General features: G+C 52.2%; 1 protein-coding gene across 2 annotated transcripts in view; it reads left to right on the top strand.

Moving 5' to 3' along the window:
* The first annotated feature begins 1,714 nt into the window (after positions 1-1,714).
* Positions 1,715-25,084, top strand: part of CDH22 (cadherin 22) — a 77,017-nt gene continuing 53,647 nt past the window's right edge. Inside the window, exon 1 of one of the 2 annotated variants that reach the window (XM_032705133.1) lies at positions 1,715-1,750. The gene's annotated coding sequence lies outside the window, so the exon portion shown is untranslated. Of the gene's footprint in view, positions 1,751-9,706; positions 9,751-25,084 lie in introns of those variants that run through there. The other variant, XM_032705134.1, reaches the window with a different exon arrangement.

The following is a 25,084-nucleotide window of genomic DNA, read 5'->3' as shown; positions in this document are numbered from 1 at the left end:
TCCTGGAAAGGAGGAGCCACTCCTGGATCCATGCTGGGGTTATTAACCTCTCTTTTGCTTGTCATCCACCTCTCCCTGACCTGCAGGACACCTGCCTGTGCAGGAAGCACCAGACTCAGGTGGTTTGTGGATAACCTGCTACTGGGTTACCACTGTTTCGTGACCCATATTGGCCAAGCAGACGATTTGTTTGCCTTGTACAAGGTGCTGTACACAGAGAGCAACAGGGCATTCCCTTTTCTGGTGTTCTCTCTTGCTCTTTTCAGGGCCGAATTCCAAGGCCCAATACCAGAGAATGCTGTGGACTCAGGAGAGCATTTTCTCCAGGTAAGAAGCGAGACCCTGGACAGCGGACACTGGAAAATGTCCCACTGGCAGCTGTTTGCCTGAGCTGTGGCTAAAACCTGACTTGCATGATCAGATTTATCTGTCCCCAAATAGTACTGCAGCCTCACCAGCCTCGAGCTTCTTCCCTGCTTCCACCTTCCACCTGTCCTGATCATGGCCAAAGTGTTCCTCAAACCCAGCACTCTGCTGTGGATCCTGCTGCTGGTGTGTGACTCCACTGTAGGCAGCAAGGTGTGCTGCCACTTCTGCCCCTGCCCCCCCTCCAAAGTGCTGCCGGGCAAGGACAGTGCCCACCAAGCTTCAAGCAGGGCTCTGAAGAAGGCACCTGAGACCTGAGGTGGGTGCTGAGGACACCAACTGCCACGGCGACCCCTGTGCACAGCAGGACTGGGTCTGACAGCCCCAGCCTCAGCCCCAGTGGTGCCCAGAGCCCCTGACAGAGCTCCTGCCTCGCTGCCACTGGGCCGCCGAGGTCTGGCACCATTCAAAGGCTGGGGAAGAGTGGGCTGGGGTCTCTGTCCCTGACCTGCCAAAGCCCTGGCACACCGGTTTAGTCCTGCACTCCGTGCACTGAATGCGTTCTCAGTCCCGGGCATTGGAGGGGCGTCCTGACCTGGGGGGCAGGTTTGCCCCTTCCCCTGCCTCTGCCCCTTCCCCTGCCCCCGTCCGCGCCCCGCTCCCGCCTCCGGGGCGGCGGGGACGGCACTGCGGGCGGCGGAGGCGACGCGGGCGCCGGGGCGGGGGTACCGGGGGCGGGGAGCGGACCCGCGCTGCGGGCAGCGCCTCGTCACCCTGCCGGGGACCCGCGGGGCTGGGGGGCCGCTGCCCCCGGCGCCGGGGCCAGGCGGCGTCCCCAGGGCGGGTCTCTAGGGGAGGCCCCGGGGCCGGTCCGGGGCGCGGACCCGGCGCTGCATTCTCAGAGTCTCCAGCAGAGGCTGGGCTGGGCTGGGCCGGGCTGGGTTGGGCTGGGCTGGCGGGGAAGGAGGGGAGGCAGGCAGGGAGCGAGGGGAGCGAGGGGGAGGAAGGCGGCTCTCGCCGCACATGCATCCCCCGCCGCGCACCCGCCGCCCGCGCCCCGCCTCGCGCCCTGCCCGCCCGGTGCCACAGCCGGCTCCGCTCGCCGCCGCCGCCGGTCGGGGCTGCGATCCGCTCCGTGCCGGGGCTCCGCTCGCTGCTCCGCGCCCGGCTGCGGGGGCTGCCATCCGCTCTGTGCCGGGGCGCCGGGGCTCCGCTCCGCTCCCTGCCCGGCTGCCGGGGCTGCGATCCGCTCCCTGCCCGGCTGCTGGGACTCCGCTCCGCTCCGTGCCCGGCTGCCGGGGCTCCGCGCCGGGGCCGCGCCGCGCAGGATGCCGCGGGAGGCCGAGTGCCCGGCGCGGGGGAGCCGCCGCGGCCGCCGCCCCAGGTAAGAGCCGGCTCGGGGGGCGGCGGGGCGGGCACCGCGGGGCAGCCCAACTTCTCCGTCCCTCGCCGCGCCGCAAACTTTGCCGCCGCTCGGCGGGGCTGCGGCGGGCGCTCCCCGCGGGTGAGCGCGGGCTCGGCCCGGCCCCGGGGTCGCCGCCTCGGGCCGTGCAGCCCCGCAGCCCGCGGTGCCCCGGGTCTCCTCGGTGTCGGCGGGAGAAGCCGGAGGTTTGATGCCTCTTGGGCGTCGCTGCCGGGCGCTCAGCGCTGGCACCGCGGGATCCAGCGCGGCTCCGCCAGCGGCGGGTCCCAGCACACCCTTCAGTTAAAGCGCTCCGGTGTTTGGAGAGCTGCAGCTCCTTCTTTAGCCTGTGGCATCTTAAAACACCTTCTTCGGGCTCCTTCCTGCACAAGAGCCGTCTCCCCATTTCTCGCAGAGACCAGAGCCTTCGTGCCCATCCCATTCTGCATGGGCTTTGCTTGGGGTGTGTGTGGACGTGTGGCTGCAATGCCTGCGGAGCCCAGCCCGGAGCCCTTAGAGCCGGCCGGGTAGCATCTCTCTTCCCAGAGCCACGTTTTTTTTCTAACAGCAAACTAAAAATAACTGTTCTAAAACTAGCACTTTCCTCATTTAAAATGTGGTTCCCAACTGGCTGTGCACAGGCCCTGTGGGAGCAAGAGCTGCAGCCGCGTCTGCCCCCACCGTCTGTCCCGGCCCAGCGCTGCTGTGCAAGGTGCCTCTCGCTGGGCATCTGGGGAGCCCAGCCCGTGGCATCTGGGCTCCTGTGGGCACTGGCAGTGGGTCTGGGAATGGAGGGACACGGTTTTGATGCCTCTGCTCTTCTTGTTTAATTTCTGGCGGTTGTAACACCCCGCACAGTCTGGGGAGAGCTGTCGTGTCTTCTCGTCCAACCTCATTGTGTGCATGAACAAGACCAGTTACAGGGCTGATGGTGTAGGCAGCAGCAAGGAGAGGCAGGCTCAGGAGTTCAGACGTAACTTCATGAGACAGTGCAGTGCACCTCAGGGAAGCCTTTGGACCTGAGAGGGCTACGAAGGATGGATGGCTCCACCAGAGCTCTGGTTCTCCAGAGCTTGCTTGCATGGCCTGAGGTGGTAAATGGGGGATGTGCCTCTCTGTCCCTGCTCCTGGGTTGGTACTGTGCTGTTAAAATGCCATGCACTGCAACGTAGTCTTGCATGCCACTGAGGAAATCTCGGCTAATGACTCTTTGGGACCTGTTTCTATTTCTTGAGAGTGCCTAATGCTCAGAGCATGGCTGAAGCCTGCAGTCTCTGTACTCATGCATTTCATGCCCAGCTCAGAGCCTGGGCTTTGCCAGGTTTTCCCTGTGAGACTGGGGGATGCTCTCCACCCCTTTCAGGAGAGCGCTGGGTAAGGAGTATTTGCAGCAAACAATTATCAAGGTTGGAGATCATTGTCCTGGTACATCAGTTTTCAAATGCTGGAAATAAATAGCTTCTCTGGCTTTGAGTCTGAAACGGTTTTCCCTGTGCTGGTGCTGTGTTTGTTTGTTTTCAAGGCCAAAGGGTGGTTCAGCTGCTCATTGATGAAATCCTGAAATGTTGACGGTACCCTTAGTGTAGCACAGGGTAGAGCCCACTGAAATCTGAATAAGCTGGCCCAGATTCTGCACTGACTTTTATATCATGTCCGCCTGTGCTCCGGTGAGGTGGGGGTCAGAGCAAGTGAGGCTTGGTCTCTGTATGAAATGCCGGTTGCTGAATAATACAGAGATGGAATTGGTGGGCTTATGAAAGAAAAAGTATGTGCTGTTTCATAGGTAAAAAGGGCCAGCTTTGTTCCTGCCTAAAAAAAAAAAAATATGCCCTTTGCTTTTTGGTGCATTGACACTTTATAATATGATATGGTGATTTCATACCTATGACACAGAAGTGGCTACTGAAAGAAGGTCAGTTTTAAAACTCTTTTTCAAAAGAAGCTAGCAGGGCTCCAGGAAAAAGAAAAAAGAAAGAAAAGGTTGACTTTAGCTTAAAAATAACAGTTAAAATCCTATTTTTCTTAGCTTCTTATCAAATAATACAATATTTTCATGCTTTAAATGCAATGTCATGATTGAAAAATTCATAGTTCTTGCTTGTGTGTAAGGATTCTGAGAAAGAGTCATAATTTACTGTTATTCGTGTATATTGTCTGATTAGCTTTTGGGGGGGGGGTTGCACATTGGAAATAATATTGGGCTAGCAAGGGTTTTTTCGTAGGAAATTTTACTTTTGTGCTCCTAGTCACTATCCCATAGTAGTAAAATTTGGCTGCAAACATTGCAGAGGGAATGTTTGTTTGTTTGTTTTTTTTGAAACCCCTTTTACAACCCATGAACTTCATCTCCTTAGAAGGATTAGATTGTTCATGGAAGCTTTGAAACAAGGCTGGACTTCAGGTGGGATTTAATCTGATATTATTCCCTTAAAGTACAATTACATATTTACTTTCAAATAATTAGTTTTTATATTTTGAGAGCCCATTTTTGGAAAGTAAAGAAAAACAGACTGAAAAAGAAGGTGTGTGGTGACACTTGGATTCTTTCAACATCATGTCACGAAACAGTATTTGTACATAAGAATACAGCCATATATGAATTTGTGTCATTATCTTTTAACCATGTGGTTATGCAACTGTGGTTGGGTTTACAAGCAGTGACACTTCTCTGCAGATAAGTCCATACATATCCCGAGGCACAGGCCCTTTTGAGTGATCTGCTTTCTTGAAAAATTAACATGTAAAGATGAGGTGGGTGTGAGTCCCAACAAGACTCCTTGCCTGAGGTGGTAGGTGGACACGGTGTAAGCTCCTTGCTGTTCTCCGGATCCCTTTGGTCTCTACCACCAGTTCATCCCGCTGGATTTCCTTGCAGGAAGGGTGCCTGAAGGGGAGGGATGTCACCAGCTTTGCCTCAGACCATTTGTTGCCCTGGGAGTGTCCTCCCTGTGCCCTCAGCACCCTCTTGCTCCTTGCTCTGTGGTGAGCAGGGTTCCTTTGGGTCACCCTGTGCTCAGGGCTCTGTGTGGCTGCCCAGGGCTGCAGGTGAGGGGACAGAGCTCTGCCCCGTGGGTTTGGCTACTCCAGCACCCACAGGGCTCACAACTGCATGTCCCTTGTGTTGCTTGTGAGGCACAGTCCCCCCTCCACCCCAGCAGAAAAGCCAAGTCTTTTTGTCTGGATTTGGGCAGCAAATGGCTGCCTGTCAGCTGTCCCTGCTCCCGTGAAGACTTGGAGTATAGGGCTGAACTGGGACTGGGACTCACCTGTCACCTAGCATGGGCTGGGGGGGATCTATTTCTGCAGTTGTGTCTAGTTTGTGGGTTAGTTTCTGCTTCAGAGAGCTTCGGAGGGATCAGGTGAGGGGCTCTCTGCTCCTGCTGGTAGCCACTGCAGAGACCCATCCTCCCAGTTCAGTTTCTTTTTCATTTAGTCATCACTTTCTATTATTTGCAAAATCCAGGAAAGGAATACAGCACATTACAGTAATTTTCAATCTTACCCTTTGCAACAACTCTGCTTTCAGAGACTAGTCCAGACTTTACTTCAGCTTGGCTTTGTGTCCCCTTCATTTTCTTTCTTTTCACTGTCCTTTGTGCTGTGGGGGGGAGAAGGGGATTCCGTTTTAGAGAGTTCTGTGTTATCCTGTTGAGAAAGGGTTGTTGGATGACATTTTAGTGCTGGTTCTCCAGGACAATATCTGGGTAGCAAAAGGGGATCTTTCTCCACCTGTCTCTGCCTTCCCTCATTGCACGAGGCTGACTGGGACTCCTGCAGAGGGTCTGGGTTCTTTCTTTTCTAATGGAAGCTGTGTATCTTCTGGGTGCTGCTGTTCCTCTAATCCTCTTGCAGTGTGGTTGGAATTCTTCCTGCAAGCATATGTCTCAGCTCTTCAACAGCATTGCAGCACCTTCTCTCATTTGAGGGCCTGTGGGCAGGTGGTAACTGGCAGCTGGGTGCGGAGCCCACGGCAGCTGCAGAGCTCCCTTTGCTGCTCGTGTTACCTGGTGCTTGCAAAGGAAGTGGGGATACAGGGCTCTGCTGGGAGGTAGGGGCATGAGAAGAGGTTGTTCACAGTGCATGGGTTGTCCAGGGCTGCCTGTGCCTCAGTGGCTGAGCATGTTTTTTTCCTTCAAACTTTGGGTTTCAGTGCTGCCTCTGCACTGGGCTGACCTGACCTCTCCACCGGTGCCCAGCATGGGGAGTGCGGTGGAGGTGAGTGTGCACCCAATACCAGCTGGGAACAGGTTTCCCCAGAGGCCCTAGAAGGTCTCTGAGCAAAAGGTGGAAAGGTGGGGGACAAACCTTGCTAAGCTGAGGCCCCTGCCTTGTTCTTCTTGAGAGTGGGGGTAGTTGTGCCCTTGGGCATAGGAGAGGCAGCCAGCCCAAAGCTGGTCGGTCTGCTCCAGCCCAATGGCTTGGTTTGACTGGATCATTCATTGCTGCTACAACTACAGGCTGAAAATCAAGGTGCTTTTCAGAAAGTGTGTCCTTTCTGCTGGGTGCCAGATCTCAGGATAGCTCACTAAACACAAGGGAAGGTTACAGTACTCGTTGCAACCTAATGACATTTTTTCAGCTAAAGGCAGCACTTCTGTGTTTCCAGTCCTGCCCTGCTGCTCCTGTCTGGGAAATCTGCACTTGCCTTCTCTCTGCCTGCTGTGCCCTGTTCTGCTGCCCTGCTTTTACTCACTTCCTTGCCCCTCACTCTGACTCCAGCAGTGCCATCCGTGAGCCTGGAAAAAAAGCCCAGCAGAGCTCATTCAGTTTTGACTCCACTCAGTGCTATACTTCCTAATTTCAGGTCCTAGTGAGAGAGCCATGCCTTAGCTCACACTCAGCAGGACTGAGGCTCTGGGCAAAGTGCCTGTTAGCACTGCTGTCACTGTTGAGGGCAAAGTCTGCTCCCCAAACAGAGCAACCTTGCCTGTCTCACACTGTCACTGCTGTCACCTGTGCTGAATTTGGCCCTGACTGGGTGATGATGGAAGCTGTGGGTATGATGGAGATGCTGCTGGGTCTGGTGTTTGTCAGCAGCAGCCATAGATCTGTGGCTGTCCTGTAGAAGCATTTAGCCAGGTACCCAGCAGAGCTGGGAGCATCCTGCCCCTGGTTTGGGCAGTGGTGTGTCAGGGTGTGTCACTTCATGGAACAAAGTGGTCCTGTGCTCTGGCTGTGACAGTTTTGTGAGCCTTGCTGATTGGGAAGTCCCTCAGGGAATCGTGAAAGCAGAATTGTCTGTTCAACAGCCTTTTGCAGATACCCCCTACCCCTCTTTGTTGCTCCTCCCTGCTACAGAGAACACAAGGGGAAGGAGACATGGGCTCACTCCTCTTTCCTTGCTGACACTGCCTCACTCACCATTGCCACTTCAGCCAGGGTTTTGTTAATCTCTTCCTAATTGACTGTAGCCAGTGGCATTAACTGCAGGTGACTTGAAGCTCGAGGCCCTCAACTCACCTGAAGCTGCTGATGGCCAGAAGCTTTCTGCAGCCAATGATGGGATGTGAAGGGAGTCGCCATAGAAACATCTTGGGCAATAAATGGAGCCTCAAAAGCTCTGCCTGCCTTTTGGCAGGAGCCTGTGTGTGCATGTGGGTGCAGGTAGTGGTGTGCACCCAGCAGACCAAGGATATGAGACATTTGGAAACAGCAGCTGCAGGAGCAAGCACGGGATCTGAGCACTGCTCTGGTAAGCTGGCATTTCCCTGAGGTTTTGATTGCAAAACTGAGTCAGAGCCCGAGGGTGTGATACGATCCTGATACTGGTCTGGCAGGAAGGGGCTCATTCCCACAGCTGAGCTGTGTCCAGTGCTGTGCAGAATTCAGCCCCTCCAGGGCTCTGCAGCCCCAGCCTTGGGGCAGCCCCATCCCCTTGCTGTGCATGGCAGCACTGGGGACTCAGCACAGCCTCTGTGGGTGACACCCACCTGTCCCTGGGCTCTTTCCTGAGCACTGCTGCCCTTCCCTGTGGTCTGGCACACCCCAGCACAGGGAGGTCTGAGGCCCCATGCCCACCCAAGAGGTGTTGGAGCTGGGTACCTTGGGGTGTGTATTCCCCAGGCCCTGGCCTGGATCTGCCCCCTTGGTGACCCCTGCTGCCTTCCTGGGCAGAGCCTGGATGCCCCTTGCTGGCCAGGGAGCCTGGGCTTCCTGAAGGCAGGCTGTGGGGCAAGTAGCTCCTCTAGCTCTAAGTCCCCATGTCAGCCAGAGCTGGAGAGGGCAGATAAAGGTTTGGCTGCTCCTGAGGCTCAGACCCTCCTAGTCTGGTCATTCCAGGACAGAAGGAGTGCTGGGAACCCTGGATCAGGTCCTTGTTCTCATGTCTTCCTCCTGCTCTGGAATGGCTGTGCCAGACAGTAACTTGTGTATGTGTGCCTGGGGATGCTGTGCTCCCTTCCCCAGTCCTGCTTCCTTGCGTCTCTGTCTGTCACACTGGGATTATCTCCCTCTGCTCCTACTGCAGCTGCTTCCCGGAATCCCAAATCCCCAAAATGCTGTTTCTCCAGTAATCCTTGTCATTAAAAGTGGCTCCTAAGCTCAGAGCACCTCCTCCTGTCCTCATCACCCTCTCTAGAGAGGAGCAGTTTGAGATGGCACATACTAACCATGAGCAAATGATTCTGCTAACCTGGAACAGGGCACTGTTTTGTCTCCCCCCACATATTACCAAACTCCAGTCGCCCTTGAGTCCTTCTAGGTTTTCACTATTCTTGTTTTTCAGCAGTGTGAAAATGTGCTTTCTCCCCTGTTGTTATGGCCCTGACAAGGCACGTGGCTGTTGGTGCCAGTGTTGTGCACGTGTGGGAGAGGGAATTGTTTCCCCCGTCACTGGAGTCTAGAAGGTTGAGGACATACAGGTGAGGGAGGGGGCTGCTTTGGGAGCTGGACTTCACCAGCTTTCTGAGCTTGGCTGCCTTCCCACTTATGAAATACAGCTGAACCTTTTGATGGCAGGTAGGAATAGCTGAGCATCAGCAGAGTCCTTAAGAAATTACATCCCTGCTTAAACTTTCAAAAGTCAGCTGAACACCCGTTCGCCACAGCCCTCCCGGCCTGTTCCCCAGTGGCACGGTATTTTCTGCAACAAAACTCCTGCTGCGGCAGCACTGTCCGAGGGCAGGGCACTCCTTCACTGGGCATCCTCCCCTGTGCTGCAGGAGACGGGGACTCTTCCCGTGCCGGTTTTGGGATGCTGTGGAGGTGCGAGCTCAGCTCTGCCCGGGGCTTGTCCCCTCGCACCCGGGGTGGCACGGGCGGGGGTCCGGGTGGTCCCCGGGCGCCGGAGGAGAGGGAGGGCGGGCGGGGGGCTCCTCCTCGGGCCGGTGCCGGCAGAGGGAGCCATCCTTCCTCCTTTCGTATGCACAGCCCGGCGTGCCAATTAACCAATTAATTTGAAAGGTGCTGTGAGAGGTGAGATTAGAACTAGGGTCCTCCACTGAGCAATGGCTCTGCTCATCTCGCTGAGGCTCAGGAGTGAGCGTGTCTTTCCCAAATCCCTTCTCTCTGCTTTGACACCCAAGTTCTCCTCTCAGGTGAACCCTTGGGTGGGTTTCATCTGGTCCAGCTTCTCCTGGCCATGCAAGACAGGAGTAGCCTCCACAGCAGGTGTGGTGGGGGCTGATGGCAGTGCCTTGGTCAGCTGGGGGTGTGGGCAAGGGATGAGCCCCAAGCATGCAGTGGACCAGATCTGCAACTGTGAGCCCCCATGGACCATGGGATGAGTAACCAGGGACTGTGGCTGACCCTGCAGATGTAGATGTGGCCTTGCTTGGCCTTGCCTTGCCTTGCCCAGGACTTGGCAATGGATTAGCTAAAGCAGACAAGAGCTCGTGAGCTGGAGCTGTGAAGTCCTGCCTAGAGAACTGACTGTTGTGCTGGTGGATGATGCTGCTCCCCCCTTCCTTGGTAATCACAAAGTGATGGAGGCATGAAGTGAAGTGCAGGCACTGAACCTTCCCTGGCTGGAGCAGCCACCACAGGTGAGCATTTATGGATTTTGCCTGAAAAAGATGTTTATATTTTTGTGCAACGGGAGACCCGTGTCTGGCTGGGAAGGATGTTTGGAACCATCAGTTGAGGCTTTAATTGGTTTTGCACCTAGAGTGCTAACGTGTTTTAGTGGACTAGATGGGAGGTGGGTGGTGCTTGGCTGCCCCAGGACAGGATATATGAGCTGGTGTCATGGGACTGAGGGGCTCAAAGCTTTGTGCAAGGAGAATGGCAGCTTCTCACTGTGCTGTGGCTGCTGTTTTCTATTTAATGCATTCAGAAAGGGTCAGTCTGACTTCCTCTACTCTGGCTGTGAACCTGGCCTGCAGTGGTGCTGCCATGTGTTCTGGAACTGCTGTGGAATAACCTTGCTAAGCAGTTAAGCACCACACAGCCACTTGCTTACTCCCTCATTCCCAAGTGAGGCGTGGGAAAAGGAAAGGAAGAGGAAAACTTTTGTCTTGAGATAAAACTGATTTAATAAGTGAAGGAGGAGTGAAAGAAGAGAAAAATTAAAACAAGGAATACAAAGGCAAACACTCACTGCGTTCTATAGGTAGACTGATGCCAAGGCAGTTCTTGAGTTAAAGGTGGCTCACTAGGCTCCCTCCTCTTCCTTTTTATTGCTCAACATGTCATTAGATAGCTTTCTGGTTGGTCTGGGTCATCTCTCTGGTTTTGTCCACTCCCAAACTCTTGTGTATGCCCAATCTGTTTGCTGGGGGGCATAGTGAGAAGCAGAGGAGGCTTTGACACTGCAGTTTGGCAGTAGCTAAAACATTAGTGTGTTATTGGTTTTGTTTTGGCCACAAATCTGAAACTCAGCACCATATAAGCTGCTGTAAAGCAAATTAACTCCTTTCCAGCCAGACCCACTACAGGACAGTTAAACACCCTTTAGTGCCCTTGGCAAAGAGCCTTCATCAGACCTGGGCAGTGGGAGATGGGGTTTCTGTCCTGTAGATCAGTTGGCCAAGGCACACTCAGGCTGTCCAGGGCAGAGGCACAGCACTGCCTATGGTGCTGCCAGAACATGGTGTTTGTTGGGAGAAGCTAGAGGGACACCAGAGTGCTGGAAAACAAGCCTTGGGAAGCAGGGCTGGATGCAGGCAATGAGCTGCTCGCTCAGCTGGTGTGAATTAGCCTCAGTTCTTCAGAGTTCTGGCAGGTCAGGGTCTGACCTGTGGCCACGCTGAGTATCTCCCTTCAGTTCCTGGGCACAGACTCCCTTCAAGTTTGCTTCTAGGGAGGCATTTTCCAAACCTTGAGCTGTCCCAGAAGTAGAAAATCCTGCAGCTGAGCCCGTGTTGTTCATAGTAAGCACTGCCTTGGTTGTGAAAAGCTGCTCTGAAATAGAAATGAGAGGGAGGGACCATGGAGCCCCATGGTGGAAGGCCTTTTCTTTAAACTGCAGCTGAGCTGGGCTTAGGCAGAGGTGGGACACAGTGTCTGGTCCTGGTTTCCACAAAGCAGCACGTGCATTTCCCTTGTGAGTGATGAAAGGCTGGTACTGAGACTCATCTCTATCTTTTTTATATCTAGTCCATCACTGTGCTGTCTGGTGCTTCCCAAGTATATATAGAAATAGCAACGACAGATTTCTTTGTCCTCTTCTAGCCAATGCCTGAAGTGATTGATACGTTTATATGTTTTTGTGTGTGAGTTCTGTCTGTTCACCAAGATGAGGAAAGCTGTCTCATGGTGCCCCCCACCACGGGGGCCCAAGGACTGTGCAGGTGCAGTGCTTCTATCTAGCTTGGTCCTGAACCTCTCAAAAGTTTGGTATTGGCCCTGCTCAGGGCAGCTGTGTCTTGTTACTCAGTTTTGGAATCACAGTGACTGCATGGTCAGGTGTGAGTTTTGGTGTCAAGTCACTGTGAGGTCTGATGGGAGAGGGGAGTGGCAAGACATGTACAGCTCTGAGACCAGCGGGGGGAGAATGGCTTCTTGGCTGGACACTGCTTGGCTTTGGATGCCCAAACTCTGCCTGAGGCTGCTGCCAACCCAGCAGCCTGAGAAGGGTGGTGGTTTGGAGGGTAGTACACAAAGGAACGCATTTTGTCTGCAATGCAGTCCTCCCTAGTTGGCTTCAGGCAGTCCAGTGTCTATCTGGAGCAGTGGGGGTCTGGAGACTGGCGTGGCAGCACACAGGGGATGTTTGTGCAATTTGGGATTTCAGCACTTTTGCAACTGCCTGCATGGCTTGGGGGTGGTGGGCTCTAGACTGGGGACTTTGGGGCACGTGAATGGGTTCTAATGTGTCTGTCATCAAACAAGCTAGAAAGGAGTGTGGAGAAGGAAGTGAAGCAGCCTAGAGACAAGGGGAGAGCGAGCCTGGAGTGACCAGGAGTCTGCAGTGTGGTGACAGAGAGCAGGATGCAAACAGTTGACGTGTGTGAGGGTGACAAAGGCAGAGAAAGCCACAAAGGAAGGTGGGAGTGTGACTGTACATGTGTGCTTCCAGTTCTCCCCTTTTCCAGGTGTGGAACTGCTTTGGGAAGATGGGGTGGCCTTGATGAGTGCACACAGAGCCAGTGTCTGTGCATTTTGTTGGTTGTGAGGATCTTTCACTGCCAGCAGTACTAAGTGGCTGTTGGGCTGGATGGAGAAAGTTGGGCCATGAGGGTCCTGCGTGTGCCTGGAGGTGTTCCTGGGGAGGCAGTGCCAGGCTGCAAACCTGCAGCAGGGCTGAAGGACTCGGAGCTGCAAAGGGCTGCACACACCCGTGTGAGTGTCTGCACCCTCTCTTGCATGCACATGCTCACGTGTTCCAGCACGATCCTGCCTGCTCACGTGGATGTGGATCTCCTTGGCTCTATTCTTTCACATGCACTTTGTCCATTTGCTTTTCTGTCCTCCCTGTTGCTGCTGTAATCTCTCTCTCTCTTTCTCCCTTTGTTCCCTGGGCTGCTTTGCTGCCTTCTACTTCACCATGTCCCCCTTTATTCCTTTTGATAATAATAACATTAGAACCTACATACAAGGCCCCAAGGTCCCTGCTTTGTGCAGATACATGAGCAAAGACCCTTCAAAGCCTGTGTGCTGGGTTGAGAAGGTTCTCACAGTGTCTCTGTTGCCAGGAGTGGCAGAGGCAAAGGGCTTGATTGTGAAATAAGGCCTGTGCAAAACCCCACGCTGTGTCCTCAGTCCACCCTGGAATGTCAGAATGCCGGTCTCGTTTGATGGAGTTTTACACCAAAGCCCTGAACCCTTGTGCCTGATGGGAGGAACTGGACGATTAATCTCCCTTTATCACTTGTGCTGAGCAGAGTGGTTGTTCCCCAGGCTCCCAGTCTGTCCCTTCCTCGTTGTGCCATTGGTTTGGTAGTGACATTAAAGTGAAGCTACTTGGGGATTCCGTTCCAGCCTGCTGTGTTCACGTGCTTCGAGCTTTCAGAGATGTTCTCCTTTTCAACTGCAATTTGCACACTTGGCCTCTGCTGAGAGGTGATGCTTCAATGGGATGCTGAATTCTGGTGGTTGGAAAGCAGCATTTCTTGTTTTGCATGTGTGGTACCCACTGTATTTCCTTTGCTTGGTCCTGTGTGGCTGCTGGATGCTGGTCCACATCTGTAAATACAGCACTGCAGGGGGTGGAGGAGGAATCAAATATTTTTTTCTTCACCTGACAACGTGGTCAGAGTTTCTTGCAGAGAGAAGGTTAATACTGTATCTGGCTTGCAGAATCATATCCAGAAACCTGTTGACTTGTCACAGGGATGTGGCTCTGGTGTGCTGGTCCATCATGGAAAGGGAAGGGCTCTGAAATCCAGAGATACATTTAACATTTTTTTTTTCCTCCTCTTAAAGTCCTCCAAGAAATGTGCATCCAATCTGTAGTGGTCTCTTTCAGCTTTTATCAGCCACACTCCAGTTTTCTGATGCTTGCTACCACTTTGACTCTCTCAGAGGTGAATCTGTGTCCTGAAACTCCTTGATGAGAACTGGATTTGGGAAAGAGCAGGCAGTAAAATCAAAAACCTTCACCTGTTCCTGGAATTTGCTGCTGTCTGTGACCCTTTTGGTTTATACACAGCAAAGGTCACAGAAGCAACAGGCTGTTTTGGCATATTTGCTTCCCCTGTCATTTCTCTTTGAGCAGCTTGACCTGTGTGTGGGGTCATGACTCAAGAACAGTAAAAGGAGCCTGGGGATGGGCTGTAGCAACAGGACCCTCTGTTCTTGTCTCTGTGCAGTAAAAAGCAGAGGGGCTGTAATGCCCATGTCAGCCTCTTCCTGGGCACGTGGGCCACTGTGGAGCCTTTTTGCAGGCACTTACGTTGGTCACTGTGCTGGAACTGGCTGTCAGCAGGATCATCTCCTCCTTTCTTTGGGCAGAGTGCCTCAGAGGGCCTGAGCACCCTTTCCAAGGAGAAACTTGGTCTTTCTTTTGAGCCACAGACCTGGGGGATGATTCACTTGCAAATGCAACAGGATTGACAACTCTGGGTCCCTGTGTACGAAGATTTTGGGAATCCTGCCTGGGAGCACCTGTATGTTGGTGCTGGCAGCAGAGAGCAAAGCCAGGGGCTCACAGAGAAGGTGACCAAGGTCCCTCTTGATGAGATGTCTGTCCCAGGCTCACCACCCTGGGAGAGAGGAGTGGTTTGCCTTTCTCTGGTGTTAACTGTTCTTGCCCTTAGGTCTGCCCCTGGGTTGCTGTGCACCTGCCTGCAGCTCTCAGAGACCCTGACAACTGAAGCTGGAGGGTGATTCCTCCCTGGACAAGTCATGCTAGTGAAAAATAAACTGGATCTGGTCAGGTAAAATCTTTGAGCAGCACCTGTAAGTACTGTCTGGGCTGCTCTGTGGTGGCTGCCTCTCTGAGGGTGTGTCCCCCTTTGGACTTATCCAAGAGCTGTTTGAAATGTGGAGAGTGGCATCGTTTTGCTTGCAGTGGGCATGTGAAAGGTGTGACATTGCTGGCAGAGCAGACAGAGTTGTCTGTCCAGTACAGGGCGTGTCAGACAGGACAGAAATGGAGCAGGACCTTGTCACCTGTTGTAGCATTTACTGGTGTGTGTTGGAAGAGCCGGGATCTGCCTTTCCTCAAGGGAAGGTGAGAGGACTAGCCCAAGGAAAGGCAGAGGGGCTGGTGTGCCTCTCTTTAAACTGTCCCACCGCTCCTGGTCTGCAAACTCTCCTCCTCCTGCTAGTTAATATTAGTATTCCGTTTGTGGAACGGGCGATGCAATTAACACAAAGGTACAGTCATTCATTCTGACTGGAGGACTCATGGGATCAGATGTACTGGGGATAGAAAGCGGAGGCTTTCTGCTGGGAAGGAATGTCACAGCACAGCGGACACAGAAATGAAAAGCTATTAATAATGATCCCGGAACTTCACTTCCATCAGCTGTTTATTTAAAGGTGCTCCGTATTCAAAGCCTCCTGATTTATGTGGGCAATAACACTCACAGTCCTGGGATCACTTTTTTAAGCAAGGCTAATGGGGTGAAACCATCATATTGCGACAGTAGAGATCAAGCTGGGAAAATGATACTGGAGAGAAAAATAAACTATTGCCTAGATAATCCCAGAGCTACGCTGGGCTGGGAGCTGGTGTGAGCTCCCTGCTCTTCCAGCATTTATAAAGGCTCTTACTTCCTTTTTTTCCTTGATCTTTGTGAACAGAATTTACTGGGCATGGAAGGATATAAAAATTTGATTCTACCAGGTAGGATGCTAAAATGCTGCCTCCCTTGCATGCTAGTGAAGCTTTGTCTGTAGTAGAGCTGTGTGTGGTTGTTTGGCCACGCAGCGCCCTGGGTCAGGCAGCCTCTCCATCTCTGCCTCTGGGGCTCCCATCCTGTCTTGGTCCCTTCTTGAGGAACTGGTTCTTCTGGAGAAGGGGGTCTCTGCTCTCTGCTGTGTGGATTTGCCTGCACAGTGGTGGTACAGGAGTGCCCGGAGGGGCAGAGTTGGGATGTTCTGTACCGTGGCACAGAGGGGAGGAAGGGCTGCTCTGCACTGGGGGAGGTCAGGTTCTGTGAGGGTTCTTTTTATGGGGCTGTTAGTTCTGGAAGGACCAGGGAGGGCTGCTTGGTGGGACCCAGGTGCTGGGCCATTGACCTGACCCATGAATTTGACACAAACTCGTGGTGGTTACCTCGTCCTGCCGTTAAACCACAACAGGAGATTGGACTAAGGGCAGGAGGAATGCAACAGTGGTGCTGGTTTCTTCCGAACCTGCAGTAGAGCCCCTGGGAGCAGGAGCTGGTTTCAGCAGCTCCCTCTGGACATGGGGCGGAGTGCCAGGAGTGCCAGATGTTGGCCACCAGAGGATACATGACTTGTGGTACTTGCAGGACAGTGAGCAGCTTTTGGCAAAACCTGCATGTTTTTCCTGGGGGTGTGGAGTAGCCCCGAGGCCGTGGAGCTGCTGTGCCTTTGCCCTGGGCAGTGACTGACTCCTGGGACACGACTCCGAGTGCTCTGCGCCGTCAGGAGCTGCTGGTGGTGGTGATGTGATTAGTAGGATGAAGCAAATGATTCCAAATAAATAATGCATCTATCATTAATGGGTGAATGCAAAATTTAGCCTGTTGCTGTTGTCTGCAAGTTGCTTACAAGGAGGTCACAGTCTTTTAGTCTGCTGTGGGCTGGAGCAGGCTGTTCTCTGCAGCTCGCTGGCAAATGCTCTGCTTGCAGGATTCCTGACCCTTCTGCTCCAGAGTGTCAGTCCCTGGCCCAGCAGGAGGGTCCAGTCCTTCCTGGTTGTACTTTGTGAGGGGGAGGTGGGCTTTGCTTTGAATGAGTCTCTACCAGGGTGACCATCCAGAGGCTCCTGTGGGACTGTTCTCAAGAACACCTCACTGCTGACCTGGCTCTGCTCAACACACAGCCTGAGGGACCCAGGGAGGGACCTGGCAGGGCTCTGATCACCTGGACAGCCTCAAGGAGTGTGCAGGTGCCCACTCCTTGCTGTGCTTCTCTTGGGGGTGTTGACTTTCAAACAGACTTGGCCAAAATGTACCCTCTGTGTAGGAGACTCAGCTGACAGGGGTTTCTGCCAGCTGTGGTGGACTGTTCTGTGTGATGCTGTGACTTAGCAAAGCATGTTTGCTTCCTATTTGGGGGATGAGGATGTGCAATGTTCCGCTTCAGGTTCCTGAATTCCTGTGGTACCCAGATTACTTCCTTTCTTCCCAGTGTGTTTGCTCAGAAATTCCTGTAGAGCGGGAAGGTTTGGACCTGGAGCCTCTTCTTCCACATACCAGAAAAGCCTGAGTGTAGACAAAGTAGTGTTGGATTTTAGCAGGATGCTGCAGAAATAATTTTCTTGCCCATTATACTGTCTCGTTTCTAATTTTTGTTTAATGAGCTCATCTGAAAATAAGAAAATCATTGTAACAGTTTTCTTAAGTGTGAAAGATCAGGCTGAAATTGGCATTAAAGAGACTAATTACTTTCATTCTTCCACCTTTCTGACAGCTGTTTATTGCTGCAGGCTCATCCTGAGGTGCTGAGGAAGCCACTTATCTCTTAGGGTGCCTTTGGCCCAAGGTATCTGAAAGAGAAAATTGGGTGCCTGCTTCTAGTCTGGGCTGTGCAAACTGGATCATCTTGTTACACAGGACAAAAGTACTGTGCAAACTGTAGGTGTGACACCTGTGGTGCAGCCCCACAGGTCTGGTCCTGTTTTCTTGCTGCTCCCTTGTCCTCCCTCGTGACTTCCCTGCTTCATCAGAGAAGTCTGAGTCAAGAATGACAGTGTGATGCCACAGAAAGGGACTTCCTTGGTCTTGTACTTTCCATAAAGGGAAGTTGCATGTCTCCTGTCAAGAAGACTGAGGGATTTCCAAGGACAAAATTTCTAAGAGGATTAAGATGTGTATAGAAGAAGAGTGAGCAGCAGCAAGAGACCTACCTGAAAGTGGCATTTGCCTGCCACAGTATTTATTTCACCAGAGGACTGAGTCTGAACATGACCTTGAACCCTGAGAAACCAACTGAAGGAGGTTTCTTTGAACCTTTATGGCTCAGTATAATACCCACTTGTTATTCTCTACAGGAATTTGGGGAGACTTTCACGAGAGGTGGAAAGTTGCAGACAAAGCTGTGAACATCTTCAATTTTCCATTTAATCACACAATATTGAATGATAAATAATTCATGCATCTGCCAAACACTGGCTTAAAAGAACCCAATTCCCTCCACATTTGTCGAAGTGTAAGAATTCCATTTTGTGCTTTTTTATTTTACGTCGTCCTTTAACTCCCATCCAAAAGCCCTGTTGTCTGGGCCATCAGCTTTGATTCCACTTGCCCTGTTTTGGACTCGTGCCTTTCCTTTCTTGTTGCTTCTGCTGTTCAGAGTTGGCAGGAGGGGAGTGATGGTGCTCCCTGTGTGTCCACAGGGTGCAGCCCTGGCAGTGGAGGCTTGTGGGGAGTTGTCTGCCCTGCTCTGTGGGAGCACTCCTGGCTCCTCAGGAGGTGCTTAGGCACAGAAGATGTGAATCTTCTGGGAATGCAACTTCTGACTCTCTGTTTGGAAGGTGACTTTCAGATGTGGCTACCTGTCCAGATCCTAAAATTAAAGACTTGCTCTGAGCTCCGGAGCTTTGTCTCCACAGCAGGAGGAACTCTGTCCATCCCAGCAGTTGTGACAGGGATGCTGTGATGGCTACCTCCACCTCCTCTCAGAGATTGTTTTTAAAGACGAATTAAAAGTATTGTATTCACGTAGACAAGGCATGAAAATTCCATATTTGGAAAAGAATTGCTGCAGAGCGAGACCGTTATGGCTGTAAAACCCTCTTCCCTAGGGCAAGCATTGAGGATTTTCTTTGCAATTAAAATTTCTTTGAAACTTGGACCAGAGAAGATTTGGAGGAAAAAAAAAAAATCTCCTGAACTTTGAAAGTACTTCTTTCCAAACAATGCTTGTGTGAGAGCTTTAACAAATGCTGTTCCTCCCAGCGTGTCTGATAGCAGAAAGTGACTGAACATGAGAAGTCAAAAGGTTGTGAATAGCTCCTGCTCTAGTCTCACTCTTTCTATTAGAATTTTTCAAGGCAGCATTAAAGGGGACAGTATTATACTTAGAGCAACTTAAAAAGAAGGGGCAAGATGCGTGTTTAGTCATACAGTCCTGAGCGTTGCACAGATATATATTCCTCTGCAAGAACAACTTTTCTGGACTGTGTGCAAGTTTATCTGAGAAGAAAGGCAGATGAAAATGTTCCTTGCTGGGAGAATAATTCCAAGGAAGTAGAAAAAGGAAATCCAGAGATTTACTTCAAGAAAAAGTATGACTAAACTTTTACTATGGATAATGGGCTTTCTACCCTGGTGTCAGAGCTGAGGCTGGGGTGACATTAGTGAGAGAACTTGATTTTATCGTTGCCTGCCTGTCTTCTGTGCTCTTTATCAGGGCTGAAGACTTGCTGAAAGGCAGATTGCTACCAAATATTGCTTTGCACAGTCTGGACCTGCACTTGGGATATGCTCATCCAGCAACTGGTTGCACAACCCTTTCACTGTGTAAGTAAAAATAAAAGTAATTTGAATATCTTATTTCAAAAGCCTCTACAGTTTTGAATCCCTTGGCCACTGATCTCCAGTGTTTGTACAACTCTGATGCAGTGTGCCATCCAGGTCATCTCTGGCCATCTCTCACTTGATTATTGAAATGTATTGGGGTTCTGGAAATGACACTGAATTAGGACATGCCTTCTGCAGGATGCATTTCAGTAAAGGGATGCAACAGGGGTACCAGAGTTTGCAGTGACAGAAACCTGTCTAGCTTGCAGTTACTCTCTGTGGCACCAGTGCTCTGATATCTTGTCCAACTTTATCTGAACGTTGTGTCTCAGGTGTCACTGATGGGATCTGCTGTGGGATGGGACCTTGCAGTGCAGTGACTATGAGCATAATCCACCTTGCTGTGTGTGGGCATCCCACAGCTTTGCTTGCAGCAGTGCTGATGTCCCTTGCAGAATTATTGGCTGTGTGTGTTCATGTATTCCACCCAAAGACACTGGTTTGTGGGGGCTGGAGCAGAGGATGTTGGAGCAGCAGCCAGGTTGTGGTGCTGGTCCCTGGTGTTTTAAACCTGCAGAGCCCTCCCTGTAGGGCAGAGGGCTGGATGCCCTGGCCATTCCTCTGTCCAGCCCAAAGGGGTAATCATGGGATGCCTCTTGGATGCTAAAAAGAGCCTTGGGAAGCTCTGGGGATATGAGTGGGTGCTTGGCCACAGTGCTGTGGTCCAGGCTTGGTGTGGTACTGATGTGCATTGTCAGGAGGCAGTGCGTGGGATGTTAGAAGCTTGGATGTGATACACTTGCCTGATCTGGAGGTGTAGGATAGGTGCCACACTATCTTATGTCTGGCAAGATTGCCTCATCTCTCATCTCTAGATTTTGAGGAGAAGTTTATAAAAGGAAAAAAAAGAAAAAATCTGCCTCATCTTGTCTTACAATATCCAGTAGAGAAAGTGAGCTCCAGAGAGCTTGAGTTCATGTCTTAGCCCTAGGCCTGGAGATTATGAACCATCTTAAAGCTTTGCAGCAGCCTTGCCATGCTTGTATTACCTGCACACAACAGATACGGGGAGTGTGCTGTAGCCAGCCTGTTCCTTTTCCCGGGAAGGGGAGCATTAAGCGGATTTGAATCCTGTTTAACAGGAGGAGACGTGGTCACAGGCTGCGTGCTGCTGCACTGTAGGCAGCACTAGAGAAGAATTGCTGTTGAAGTAATTGCAGGCTTTCTCCTGCCCCAACTCCCAGCAAGGTCTGTCTGAGGCTGGGCTGTCGTGCTGCCCACGCTCTCGGGTGTGAGGCAGGTGGGCTGCCCATGGATGCAGACTGAGCTGGCACTAATGTGTCCCCAGAGCTGCCCTTGTGGTTGCACGTGGCCTGTTCCCTTGTGGTGACACAGCTGGCACGTGTGGATGGTGCTGGACCCGCTGCACACCCTCCGAGCTCTCAGGGAGCTGCTCTTTCCTTGGCTTTGCTGTGTAGCAGGTCTGGAACTGGTTAATGGATGCTCCCAATCTGAACTCATTCAAAGCAGCGAGAGGACTGTGGAGATCAGGGCTGAGCTGTTGTTTCTGACCAGCGACCCTCCCGCTGCAGCCTTGTGTCCTCTGGGGTGTGCACGTGCCATGGGAAAGCAGGAGAAAGCCCAAGCTTTCAGGAGCTCCTGTCTTGTGCTTGGTATTCATTCTGTGATTCTGCCTTCTCGAGGGTCACACAAGTGGTGTCTTACTCTTGCCTTGCTCCTCAGCAGCTTTTGTAGCATCCTTGTGGCTGTTCTGAGCAGCCAGAGCAGTCCTGATGCTCCTGACAGTAGTGATGGTGTTCTGCTGGGAGGAGTGAGGAGCCAAGGCAGAACATTCAAGCCCACATTGGTTTTGACAGCCGGCTGAGGTCAAGGAGAGAGGGCTTCACTTCCCCTCTGTTGCATCTTTTAGTAGCTGCTGGGCAGCTCTGCATTTTCTGCCACTTATAAGGGCTTGTCTTGGAGGAACAGTGCTGGTGTGGCCAACACTTCCAGTAGAGCTATGGGCATGAGGAGCACTGCATGGGTTCCTGGGTTGCTCCCAGGCCTCTGGGTGGGATTGTTCTCCCTGGGCTCCTGGGACATCACTGCCCTGGCCCTGGGACTCCAGCAGTGTTGGGCAGTAGTGCAGGACTGTGATGCACTGGGCAGTGTTATCTTTGTGTGCTGTTGCCTGCCCCTGTCTTCCCTCTCCCGCTGCCTACCTTCTCCTGCATCAGCCTGCATTTTTAAAATGAAATAAATATTGACACGGGCGGGATGCTATTCAATTTGTCCTGATCACTGGGCTGCAGTGAGTTCTGACAGAGCACAGTGTAAAACATAAGCTCAGGATGTAATTTCTACTGTCAACATGATGTACAGTATAGCTGTGCCAAATGCACACCAACAAACTGCACAAGCTCTTGTGGGAAGGGGAGGGGGCGAGTTGTGCTGATAATTGGGATGCAGGGATGGCAGAGCAGCAGGAGAGGGGACATCACCCTGGGCCTGGGGCCGTGGGAGGGTCTGGTGCTTCACTCTATGCGTGAAAACCCGCTTGGCTTGGTGAGTGCCTGGGCATGCTGCCACATATGGGTGCATGTGTGCTGCTGCCTGCTGGGACCCTGCAGGCTGGGCTGGCTGCAGCAGCAGCTCCCACCAGTTATTTATGGCCCCACTGCTCACGTGTGGCAGAGAGAAGTGGCACTTCCAGCTGTTGGTGAGAGATCTTCAATAACACGGGGAAATAAATTTAGTGCTTATCTTGGTTCCTATGCACAAGACTTTCTGTAGTGCCTTGATTCCTGCTGCTGCAAGGGCACGTGCAGGACTTGGGGGTCTTGACTTCACAGCCTCTGAAAGGGGTCTGTGATGTGATAGCTGGAAAAAGGGTGTGCACACTGAGAAGAGACATGACCCTGACCCCAGCTGTGGCCTGAACCTCTGACAGAAGAGACACAGGCTGAGAATTTGTGGGTGGAGAAGAAGGGTCTGGTCTGTGGTAATGAGCCTGGCTACAGGTGTGTTTCTGGATCAGTGTTTTGAGGTGGCTCTGGGTGTGGGGGGCTGGAGGTCACCGTAGGTTGTGTAGATGGGCTTTGCAGCCTGGGACCTGGACGAGGCAAATGAGGTTACACCACCCCCACCTCTGCCCATGGGAAGAGCACACAAGCAGCTCAGCTGAGTGTAGCTGAACTTTGGACCCATGAGAGAGCCACCAGCAAACCACATTAGCAGTAAGAGGAGAAATCAGTTAAATATAAAAAGCAGCATAATAGCTGAGACTCTAAACAGAAGGTTGTGGTTCCCACAGCAACGCAGCCCAGCCCATGGGTGCTCAGCAGGACTCTCCTCTCTGTGGCAGGAGCTGCTCTGTGGAGTGCTCAGATGCAACAGGGCTGAACAAGTTGCCTTGGGAACTGGGGGCCAGCTTGTCCGCCAGCCAGGGAGCAACTCGGCTCCAGTGGAGCTCACCCACTGCAGCATCTTCTGCCCTCACTTCCTCTTTTCTGCCTGGCCTTAGTACGTGCATTTAAATTGTTGCTTTTACTGTTTTATTGATACATTTTAGGATTGTGCTGCAGCTCTGGCCAGGCTGATGGGGAAGGCACAGTCCCCTTTTCTGAACAAGGAGCAGGGCCATCCCTGTGTGCACAGGGCTGTCTGCAGTGCATGGCTCAGGTAGTCCTGTCATGGAGGAAATCAGCTGCCACTCAGGTGTGAAATGGTGTGATGAGGAGAATGAAGGTGGCTCCTGCTGCATCAGGGAGCCAGGGTTGGTGCTGCCTGCCAGCTGTGTGCCCTGAGCACTGTGTGCTGCAGGCAGTGGGGAATGTGCTGCTTTCGTGCCAGCTCGGTCGGGGCCCCTGGATACTGATGTTACTCGTGGTGCCAGGACTTGCACCATTGGACTGGCTTTCTTTCAGCCTCCCTGTGTGTTCAGAAGGCCTTTGGTGCTGCAGAACTGCTCCCTGGCAGCCTCACTGCTGCCTTGTCAGGCTTCTGGCAGGGCTTTATAAACCAGTGTGGATGGATGTGCTCCTGGATGGCAAGGAGAAGGTACTGGGTGGACAGAGTGGCTGGTGGCTGCCTCTCCCTAAGGCTCTGCTGATGTATTCGTCCTGAGAAATGGACTCCTTTTTAAGTTCTTTTTCTGGCAGTTGCATTTACTAGGTACAATTCATTTGTACTCAGACTTTGGATGCGTCTGGAGGTGTTGTCTGCAAAAATACTGCAGAGTGGCGGGGCAGAGATGCTGAATGTGTTCTTCCCACACTTACTGTTTGCCTTGGGTGCTGACCTGAAACTCTTGCTCTGGCAGAGCTTGTGCTGTTCAGTTTATTGACAGCTCTTGCTGTCTTACTCCAAAATAACCACAGATCTCCCAGATGTGAGAATTTGGAGAGATGCTGTTTGTGACAGTGGGGCACTGTATCTTGGTGTATGTACCTTCTGTGTAAACGTGATAAAGCACATTTGCCCGTGTGCTGCTGTTGTGAGTGTTTTGTTCTGAAGCCTGTTGTGAGTCAGGCATCAGCTCCATTGCTCCAGAGCAGGGACCCTTGTCTCTGTGAAGTTACTTTACCCTGTGAGTCTTCTAACAGTGGGAAGAGATGACTCAGTCCACCACCCACTTACAAGTCACCTCATTTCCCTAAGTCTCTGATATTAAATTCTCTGGTGTTTGATAGGGCTCCTCACCAAATTGACAAGTGTAGCTCATTCTTGGGGAGCGGGAGCAGGAAGAGTTTCTGCCTGGGGAGGCCTGGCTGCGGGAGACAGTCGTGGCATTGCCAACAACCTTACCTGGCTGGTGCAGAAATGTCTTAATAACAAATGGGCTGGCAGGGAGAAGGGGTGGGGAGGAATGTTAGTGCTTCTGTGCCATGATTGCTAACATAAAAATACACTGGAGACCCTGTGTTCCTTGGAGCATGAAGTGCACAGGGCTGGCACATGTGACAGCTGATGTGCATGTGTGAGTGGAATATAGCATGTGTACATGGAGAGGAAATGTGTGTGCACCCAGATGAGGCACAAATACAGACAAAAAAGTGCCGGTGTGTGTGAGTTATCTTAGTTGTGCATGGGCTGGAATGTGTGTGAGCCCTTTGGGTGAATAGATCTGTGCACGTTGTGTGACACACTACTTGTGAACCATGAACAGGTAGTGCAGAATAATGCCTGGCACTGGTGCCTCATGGTTCTCAGTGAAGTGTTAGTCCAGACAAGTGAATGCAGAAATGGCAAGGCAGCTCACTGGATGCTTTGAGAAATGGCCCTTAGGTGCAGTCACACAGGGGAATAGCAAAAGTGGGTAAGAGATGGGGAAATACTTGGGAGCTGTCCCTGCTCTGGACTGCTGGGGCTGTTTAGATTCATGGGGGGGTCTGTGAAGAGCACAGTCCAATTCCTTTTCTATGGGGAGTAGACAGACATCTAGTCCAGGAACATCTCCCTCTCCGGTCATCCTCCTTCCCCCTCCTATTTAGAGTAACAGCTGACAGGAGATTAATTCTGCAGACTGGTGCATGTTTCATGAGTAGCTCAGGCTGTGGCTGGTATCGCAGAGCTCTGGTGGAAGCTCAGGATGTTGGTGCAGGGAGAGATGGATGCTGCATCCCCATCTCCTGATCAGGTCTCTTCTCCCCAGGTGCTCACTGGATGTACTGTACTCTGGGCCAAAGGCCTCACGTCTCAGTCCTTAGTGCCCTACAGGTGCCTTCAAACTTACCCCGGAGCCCTTTTTAAACTGTTACCTTTAAAGTCAGCCAGGTGGTGATTTCTTGAACAGATGCTTTTCTCCCGCCCATGGCTGCAGAAGTGAGAGGACAGCAAA

The sequence above is a fragment of the Chiroxiphia lanceolata genome, chromosome 17, assembly GCF_009829145.1.
Source record: "Chiroxiphia lanceolata isolate bChiLan1 chromosome 17, bChiLan1.pri, whole genome shotgun sequence".
NCBI classification, from domain to species: domain Eukaryota; kingdom Metazoa; phylum Chordata; class Aves; order Passeriformes; family Pipridae; genus Chiroxiphia; species Chiroxiphia lanceolata.
The sequence above is the reverse complement of the archived record's forward strand: the minus strand, read 5'-3'. Positions and strand labels throughout refer to the sequence as shown.